We start from the raw sequence: 8,092 nt of genomic DNA on the forward strand, positions 1-8,092 counted from the left end.
TCCTATGTTGTCTTGCAGTAGATTTAGTGTTTCTGTTTCAATATTTAGATCTTTGGTCCATTTTGGCTTTAGTGCTTGGGGAAAGACCTGTGTCTAACTTTAGTCTTCATATAGAGAGCCAGTTTTTCCAGTGCAATGAAAATTGCTAGCTTTCTTCCAGTGAACGTGTTTGGCCTCTTTGTCAAACATAAAGTGACTGAGTGTGTTTGTAGATGTGGTTACATCTTCTAATCTGTTCTACTGATCCTCAAGTATTTTTTTTTTGTTGTTGTTGTTGCCAGTACCATGCTAATTTTTATCACAGTAGCTTTGTAGTATAATTTCAGGTGATGCCTCTTGCCTTGCCTTTGTTGCTCAGAATTGTTTTTGTAATTCTAGATCTCTTCTGGGTCCAAATGAACTTTAGGAATGTTTTCTCCAGTTCTATGAGGTAGACTAATGATATTTTTTATTGGAATTGAATTAAATCTGTATAATAATTTTGGGAATATGGTCATTTTCATTTTCACTATGTTGGTTCTTCCTATCCATGAGCAAGGGATATCTTTGTATGTTTTGATAGCCTCTTTGATTTTCTTTTTCAGAGTACGGTACTTTTAAATGTATAGCTCTTTTATTTCCTTTGTTAGATTTGTTCCTAAGTATTTGGATGCTATTGTTTCCCTAATTTCTCTCTTAGTGAGTTTGTTATTTGTGTACAGGAATGCTATTGATTTTTGAGTGTTGACTTTGTATCTACCTATACTACTGAATTTGGTTATTAAATCCAGAAGTCTTTTGGAGGAGTTTTTTGGGTCTTCTATGTAGAGTATCATGTCATCTGCAAATAATGATAATTTCACTCTTATGTTTCCTGTCCTCATTCCTTTTATTTCTCTCTTGTCTAATTGCTCTGGCTAATGTTTCCAGAACTATACTAAATAGAATGTTGATGGTGTACATCCTTGTCTTGTTCCTGATTTTAGAGGGAAAGCTTTCAGTTTTTGTCCATTTAGTATCATGTTGGCTGTTGGTTTGTCATAGATGGCTTTTATCAGGTTGAGGTAAAGACCATATACTTTCTATAAGGTTTTTTTTTTTATAATGAATGAGTGTTAGATTTTGTCAAAAGCCCTTTCTGCATCTATTGAGATAATCATGTGATTTTTGTCTTAGGCTCTGTTGATGTGGTGTATTACATTTGTTGATTTGCATATGTTGAACCATCCCTGCATCCTTGGGATGAATCCCACTTGGTCATGGTGTGTAATCTTCTTGATGATTTGCTGCATTCTTCTTGTTAGTATCTTATTGAGGATTTGTGTATCTATGTTCATTAGAGAGACTGGCCTGTAGTTCTTTTTTGGTTGGGTCTTTCTTGGGTTTTTGTATCAGGGTAATACGTGCCTCCAGGAATGAGTTAGGGAGTATTGATTCCCTTTCAATTTCATTAAAGAGTTTGAGGACTATTGACATTAAGACTTCTCTAAATTTCTTGTAGAATTCAGTAGTGAATCTGTCAGGACCTGGGCTTTTTTTGTGTGTGTTGGTAAATTTTAATTACATTTTCAATGTCATTAACATTGATATTATTCAGAATTTTTATCTTTTTGATTCAGCTTTGGTAATTCATACATATCTAGGAATCTGTCCATTTCTTCTGTATTTTCCATCATGTAAGAGTAAAGATTTTCAAAGTAGGTGTTGAAGATCTTCTGAGTTTCCAAAAAATCTCTAGTGATACAACATTTTTCATTCCTCAATGCATGGATTTGAATCTGCTTTTTTTTGATAAGGTTGGCTAAGGGTTTATATTTATTGTTTCAAAGAACCAATTCTTTGATTACTTAACTATATGTATGATTTTCTTAGTCTGCATTGCATTAATTTCTAATGTGATATTTATAATTTCCTCCAATGTATGGGCTTTAGGCTTGTCTTGTTCTTCATTTTGTAGAAGTTTGGGGATACAACATTAGGTTGTTAATTTGTGTTCACTCCATTTTCCTAATGTGAGAATTTACCACTATAAATTTCTGTCTTGATTTCATCATGTCCCATAAGTTCTGGTGGGTTGTATCTGCATTCTTGCTTAGTTGTAGTTATTGTTTACTTTCTTCCTTAATTTCATCTGTGATCCATTGGTTATTTAGGATGATGTGTTGGTTACTTTTCTCTCATTTCTGAGACAAAATACCCAATGCTGGAATTAAGGAAGAAGAGATTTATTTAGCTCCTTATGTGTAGAGGTTTCAGTCCATAATCAGCTGGCTCCAAAAGAGGCTGGTGTAGCAGAGGAGCAACAGTTCCTGGAGGCAGCAGTTATCAAAAACAACAAGAGCAAAAGGAAGAAGCATGTGGAGAGGACTCTTTGTCCCTTATATGTAGCCTACCCACCATAGGGTAGGTATAACACACACCTATAATGCCAGCATTGGACCACAAATGAATCATAAACTCTAGAAGTCCATCTATGAAAAGCATGCCTCTGTGGCTACATGAGGCCTTGGGGGGGACAAACAGTTACAAACTATAACACAAGGTTTCCCTGCATCCTTGGGATGAATCCCACTTGATCTTGTTTCTTGATCCACTCTGCCAGTCTGTTTCTTTTGATTGGTGAGTTGAGGCTATTTATATTGATGGTTATAACTGATATGTACTGGCTTACCTTTGTCATGATATTAATTTTTTTTTTGTCTTTTTCATTTTTATCGGTACCAGGGATTGAACTCACGACCGCCTGCTTGCAGGGCAGGTGCTTATGCCGCTGAGCTAAATCCCCAGCCCCTTTGTCATGATATTTACTTGTTGATGGTTTCCTGTGTTTCCCCTCTGTTTAATTGCTTTCCCTGCCTGGTGGTTTCTTTCTGTTGGTGTTCTTTATTTCTGTCTAGAATGTCTTTTTATTTGATTTTATTTATTTTTTTTAAAGAGAAAAAAAAGCATCCAAACAAAGAAAAAAAATCCAAATGACAAAACATCATCATCATCAACAACAGCAACAAAATTTTGGAGATAACAGTATGCAATATAACAACCATTGTTAAATTTCAATCATCTTGTTTTGTCTAGAATATCTTTCAGTACTCTTTCTAGGGTTGGTTTGGTGGTCATGAATTTTTTCAGTTTTTCTTTATCATGGAAGTATCTTATTCATTAATTTTGAAAGATAGTTTTTCAGGGTACATCAGTCTGGGTTGAAAGTTGTTTTTTCTCAGGGCTTACAATCAAGTTCATCTTGACTTGAGGGTTTGTGTTGAAAAGTCAGCTGTAATTCTGATAGGCTTTCTTTTATAGGTTATTTGTTTCTTTAGCAGCTTTTAGGCTTCTATTATGTTGAATTTCTGGAATCTTGACTGATATGCCTGGCTATAGATTTATTTTTATCGTTACTAATGACAATACTATATGCCTCATTTATCTGTATGTCAAATGCTTTTTCTCTACCAGGAAAATTTTCTGTCATGATGTCTGCAAACATTTTTTAATGTCATTTGTGGTATCTCCTGCTTGTTCATTGACTCCCGTTATTCTTAAGTTACTCTTCTTTGCCTCATATAGCAGCTTCTGGATTGATTTCTCATGGTCCATTGCCATTTTTGAGAAATCTTTTTCTAGTTGCTGATTGCAAGCCTGTCTTGCAATACCTGAGATCCTGTCCTCATGTTGACCTAACCTGCTTTGAATATTTTCAGTGGAGTTTTTATTCTCCTGGATATCTGCTTGAATCTGCTTTATGGATTCTATTTCTTTTCTATACTGAGCTTCCATAATTTGATTAAGTTTGTGTATATTTTTGGCTGTGTCTGTCCTAATGTTGCTAAGCATGGTGTGTGTATTGGTAATCTCTGTAGTTATCTGAGAGGTTATTTCTGATTTCATTTTTTCCACAGCCTCATTCAGTTGCTTTGTTGTTTCCACTTCAGAGGAACCTGGTGGAGGGCTTTCATATTGTCCTACCTCATTGTCCCCTGGATTTGCCTTTGGTGAACTGGATGTCTGAGGCTATATTTTGCTCTTAATTTTATTTTCTCTATCTTTTTCAGTTTAATTCCTGGAGTGATGCTTGTAAATTGCCTATGCTGTGTTGCTTTATTGGTAGTATTTAGGACTCTTAGGTAATTACTTCTCTGAGGTCTCTTCAAGGTGTGTCTTCAAGATCTGAAAGTCTATCTTCAGTTTCATTCAAGCGGTTTTGCTAGCTTTCAATGGAATTTTTAATTTCCTGGATATCTCTTTAAATTTGTTTTGTACATTCTATTTGTTTCCTATATTGTGCATTCAAGAATTCCATGATTTTTCCATTTTCCTGTAGCTCTTTAAAAATCTGTCTTCTCTAGCTATGCTGAGAAGCTCCTTAAGATTGTCATTTCTTTCTTTGCTTGAGAGACTATTTCTGATCTTATTTTCTCTGTAACCTCACAGATTTGTTTCTTTACTCGCTATCTTTCAGAAATTTCAAGTGGGTGACTTTCAGTGTCCTCTATGTTGATGTGTTCTGTAGCTGTTCCAGATGGACTGAGAGGTTCGAGGTTGCATTTGCTTTTTCGTTTTGTCATTTTCACCTCAGGGTTAATATTTTGGTGTTTTCCATCCTGCTAGTCTAGACTGTCTGTCATTTGTGTCTTAGGTACCCAGGGTGTGGCTGACATTCACCCAGTTGCTAGGTCCTACAGTGTAGGGGAGGGGTCAGTCACCTGTATTCCTCCTGTGTGGCTAGTTGGGTGAGTATAAGATTCTTTCTAGGCTGACTAACCTAGGAGTGTTAATGTGAACCAACCCTTAGCTAATTTTCTTACTGTGGCTTCTGACTATTTCAGGCTGCCTGACTCACCTGCCCATGGTGTGCTTCCCATCCAGGACCCTACTGTTTCACTGGAGTCTTGCAGGCCTGGCTGGGTTCCTTTGGGGTGGGGAGAGGCCTCATCAGCACTCTTGCCAGCTGGTCCAGTGTTCTCAGTATGGAAGAAAGGATTACCCGCATTCTCACTGGCCTGCCAAGGTCTTCTGGGTGGGAGGAAGTTTCACCAAGGCTCCTGCTAGCCCACTGAGATTATTTGCTTGGGTAGGGTATTCACTATGCTTTCATCAACCTGCTGAGGTCCTTTGGTTGGCTGAAGAATCGTTAAGACTTATGCTAGCCAACTGAGATATTGCAGGTAGGGGAGGGGGGTCAGTGAGCCTCCCCTCAGCTACTGAAGTTTGGGTGTGTATGTGAGTGGTTGTGGCTCTCCTCAGCTGGTGAGGTCTTCTAGGTATGGGAGAGGGGTGGCTCAGGCTCCCCTTGGCTGCTGAGAACAGTATTGATTCTTGTGATCCATGAATATGGATTGTCTTTCCTTTTGGGATTGTATATTTTCTTTCATCGGTGTTTTGCACTTTTCATTGTAAATGATCTTTCACTTTACTGGTTAAACTTATTTCTAGGTATTTTATTTTATTGTGACTTTTATTGTATATGGTATTACTTTCTTGATTTCCAATCCAGATAATTTGCTTTTGGTGTAAAGCAGTGTTACTAACTTTTTAATGTAGATTTTTGTGTCCTTAAACTTTGATAAATGTATTAACAAAGTAGTTCTTTGGCAGGATCTTTGGTGTTCCTTTATATAAGATATCTGTTGGATGTGGTGGTACATGCCTGAATCCAAGTACTTGGAGGGGTGAGGCAGGAGTATAGCTTGAGTTCAAGCAGTCTGGGCTACATGGTGAGTTCAAGACTAGGCTAAACTACATAGTGATACTATGTCTCAAAAAACCAAAAGACATTCTTGAGTGGTGATGCACACCTATGATCTCAGCACTTGGGAGGCTGAGGCATATGAGGATTACTACTAGTTGGAGGGAAGCCTTAATTAAATATAGTGAGATCCTGTCTCAAAAAAAAATCCAAAACAAAAAATAAAGATTGTCATCTACAAACCATGATAATTTGACTTTTTCCTTTCCAGTTTGGTTGCCTTTTATTTTTTCTCTTGCATAATTGTTCTGTTTTGACATAAAAGTGGTGAAACGGAGTATCTTTATTTTGTTCCGTATCAATGGAACAATTTTTTCTATCATTATGGTAGCTGTTGGCTTATTATATATGACTTTATTATCTTGGGGTATATTCTTTATATGCCTAATCTATTCAATTTTTTTGAATTGATGCTGAATTTTTATCAAGTGATTTTACCATTTCTGTTCAGGTGGTTGTATGGCGGTTGATCCTTCTGTTGAAAGATAGTTGTTCCTTTCATTGATTTGAAGTATCACATTTATTGATTTGCCTTACATTGAACTATTCTTGTATCCTTGTGATAAATCCCATTTGTTTATGGTGAACAATCTTTTCAGTGTGCTGTTGGATTCAGTTTGCTAGTATGTATTTTGTTGAGAATTTTTGCATGTATGTTCACTAAGAATACTGGTGTGTAGTTTTCTTTGTTTGGTATGTCCTTGTCTGATTTTGGTAGTAGGGTAATGCTGTTGGTCTCATAGAATGTATTTGAAAGAATTCTGTACTGTTTAATTTTGGGGGGGATAATTTAAGAATTGGTATTAGTGAATGTTTGGTAGAATTCAGCAGTGAAGCCACCTGGGTTTTGGCTTTTTTCTTTCATGGGAGACTATTTTACTGATCCAGTTTTGTTACTCATTATTAAACCATTTGACTCTTCTGTTTTTTCTTGATTCAGTCTTGGGTCAAGTATATATGTCAAGGAATTTGTCCATTTCTCATAGGTAACCAAGTCTGTTGGTGTTCATAATAATCTCTATAGTCCTTTGTGTTTCTGTGGTGTTAGTAATGCCTCCATTTTAATTTCTGGCTTTATATCTATTTCTTAATTTTTCTAGTCAAGAGTTTATTATTTTTATTTTTAAAAGAACGAACTCTCCATTTCACTGATCCTTTGTATTTTTTAGTATATAATTTATTTTTGCTGTGATGTTATTTGTTTTCTTGTACAAATTTTTCCCCTTTTCTAGTCCCTGAGATGTAGTGATAATAGTCATCGGAGAGATTTTTGCTTTTTTCCATGTAAGCAATGATTGCTGTGAACTTCTCTTTTAGTATAGCTTTGCTGGATACCATTGGTTTTGGTGTATTTTTAGCATTTTCATTTATTTCAAAGAATCTTCTAATGTCCTTCTTGATTTTTCTTGGCCCATTGTTGTGCATGAGTAAGTTGTTCAATTTCCATGTATCTGCAGTTTCCAAAGTTTTTTCTTGGTATTGATTTCTAGCTTTTATTACATGTGGTCATAAAAGATACTACTTGGTATGGTTTCAGTTTTTTAAAAGATTGTTGGGAGTTGTTTTATTGTGTAGCATATGCTCAGTCCTGGAGAATGTTCTATGTCCTAATGAGAATGTATATATATTTTGCAGCTGTTTGATGGGTTGTTCTATAGATGTCTGTCAGGTCTGTTTGATCTAGGGTACAATTTATGTATGTATGTACATATGTATTGTATGTATGTGTTCTGCGAGAGGATTTTTATATGCAGTTCAGCCTGGCCTTGAACTCACTATGTAGCCTAGCCTAACCTTTAACTTGTGATTTTCTTGCTCATCTCCCAAATGCAAGGATTATAGATGTGCACCACCATACCCACCTCTGGGGTACAGCTTAACCTGCTATTTCTTCATTGATTTTCTGTCTAGATGATCTGTCTGTTGCTGTAGGATGGTATAAGCTTATCTCATAACATTAATGTCTTGATTTTTAACTTTTTTAGTCTTCATACCAAAAATAAGTGGTTTATGCACCATTATTAGAACATTCTGAATTTGTATACTACATTTTCTCTTACTAGTATTATCTCTTTCTGTGTTTTCTTCTTACTCATTAAGGGCTCTTTGCTTAATATTTCTTGTAGGACAAATCTTATACAGATATTCTTTCAGTTTTCATTTTTTCTCGGAATGTATTTATTATCTCCATCTAAAGGATGGTTTTACTAGGAGTTTGCAGTTTTCTGCCTGCACTATTATGAAAATCTCATGCCATCGTCTCCCAGCCTGTAAAGTTTCTGCTGAGTCTACTGTTAAACAAATTGGATCACGTTTTTTCTCTTGCTGCCTTAAGAATCTTGTCTGTATCTTTTACCTTTTAATCTTGAA

Source organism: Cavia porcellus, unplaced genomic scaffold, assembly GCF_034190915.1.
Source record: "Cavia porcellus strain 051 isolate PalLab524CR breed Dunkin Hartley unplaced genomic scaffold, mCavPor4.1 scaffold_2, whole genome shotgun sequence".
Lineage (NCBI taxonomy): Eukaryota > Metazoa > Chordata > Mammalia > Rodentia > Caviidae > Cavia > Cavia porcellus.